Genomic DNA, 1,985 nt, shown 5'->3' with positions numbered 1-1,985 from the left:
GATCCGCGCCCGGACTCTGCCTCACCGCCCTCCTGACCCGGGGCTGGGAGCCGCGTCCCTTAAGGCGCAGCCACAGTGGAAACGGCGGCCTCCAGCTTGACGCGTCGGGAGGGGCGGGAGGTTAGGCTCTGAACACCCTCGCGTCGCTCAGCCATCGCCCCCACCCGCTGGGGGCGCCGCGTCGCTCTGGGGAGGCAGGGAGTGGAGACCAGTCCCACTGGAGCGGGGCTCAGTCCCCTCACTCCTGGTCCGTCTCAAGCCGAGGTTGGGGCAAGGCGCTCGGAGCGGGGTGGGGGGAACCCCGGGGCCCTCCAGGGCCGCATTGAGACCAGGCCACATCCCTGCGCCCGCCCCACCCGGAGTGAACTTTGCTGCCAGAGGCCTTTTGCTCAAAGCGAGGCCGCAGAGAGAAAGAAACACGTGCGCGTGTGTCCCCCCCAAAGGCCCAAGGATCGAGGTTTATCTTGGCAAAACCACAAAAATAATCTAGAAAAACAAAACCCACTCAGCTTATTATTCTGGAGAAATGGAATAAAAGCGAAGGAAATTGGGGAAGTGATGGCAGCCCCGAAGAAGGGGCTGCGCGGGCAGCAAAGGCCTAGAAAGTCGCGCTGGTTCTTAGATGCTCAAGTCCCCACCTGAGGGCCAACCCGTCGCATCTGGTGAGGGCGTTCCTCCGGCCTCTGAGCGCAGAGGACCGCGCATTTCGGGAAAACACCCAGGAAGAGGCAGCAGCTGAGTCACCCTAGGCCCTGTCTGGAGTGTCCGTGCCCCCGCTTCGGGATCAGCGGGGTTTGGGGCGAAGGGGCGGGCAGGAGCTCCAGCTCTGTTCTCAGCCTCCCTCGCCTCGCCCTCGCCCTCCCTCCAGCCGAGCCACTGCAGGCAATCCCGCTGCCCGCGTACAGCGAAGGGGCACCAACCCCCGCGTTCACTGGAGGCTCCTGGCCTGGGGGAGGTGGGGGAGGAGGGGGGTGGGACTGCTACGGGGCCTCTGGGGCAGCGCCCCCGGGGTTTAGTCTCGGGGAGTTACTGGGACGCAAGGAGGGGGAGAGAGAGACCGAGGCAAAGAGATCCTTAGAGAGGAGAAAGAAAACAAGAAGGACAAAAAGGAGGAGACACGGAAAGTGAAACCTAGGGAGAGAGACAGAGGGCGTGGGAGACAGACGTGGAGGGAGGAAGGGAGAGGGAGAGGGGATGTGACAAAGCCTTCGAGAAACTAAAAGCAATAGAGGACCAACTAGGTAGAGAAGCGTAAAACTGCAAAGAAAGGGGAAAGGATATAGGCACACAGGGAGCAGGAGGAAACAGAGGATGAAGCAGAGAGGCCGGAAGTACGAAAAGTTTTTAAAAGACAGAGAGGGAGGATGGTAAAAGGAAAAGGCAAGAGGAAATGGATGTTCACTGACGCTTGGAGTGTGTTTGTCGGTGTGGGAAGGGGCCTCCCTCTGACAACCCCGCGATCCCCAAACTTCCTGCTTTGAGCCCAGGTAAAGCTGGGGGGGGGCAGGCCTGGACTTGGGGTTCTGGGCGTTCCTGGCGCCACCCCACTCTGGTCCGCAGAGGCTGCAGTGATGTCACATGACGTCACGCGCTACCTGTGGCCCCACGCAAGCTAAACGAGCGCGGGTGTCCTGGGGTTGTGCGTGGGAAGAGCCCCCAGAGCCGAGCGTTGGGGACCCAGGATGCTCACCGGCTCCCTCTGTGCACAGCCCTCCCGCAGGCGCCCAGATCCCGACAGCCGGCCGGTGGGCCTTGCCCTGGGCCTCTCCGAGAGAGTGGGAGAGAGTGGGCTGCAGTAGCTTGCGGGCTGGGGGTGGGGCGGCTCCGAGTTGCCAGACACTCGAGGTCACCGTGCCCGCCTCCCTCTACGTGGATTTGACCTGGAGCGGCCTTTCGCCCCCCACCTCTGGCGCTGGTCATACCTCTGGGCCTCGAGGGCCCTTTCCCACGTGCACCCCGTCCCGCGCACCCAGACAGCCAGGGCG

The sequence above is a fragment of the Myotis davidii genome, unplaced genomic scaffold (assembly GCF_000327345.1).
Source record: "Myotis davidii unplaced genomic scaffold, ASM32734v1 scaffold399, whole genome shotgun sequence".
Taxonomy (NCBI): domain Eukaryota; kingdom Metazoa; phylum Chordata; class Mammalia; order Chiroptera; family Vespertilionidae; genus Myotis; species Myotis davidii.
The sequence above is the reverse complement of the archived record's forward strand: the minus strand, read 5'-3'. Positions refer to the sequence as shown.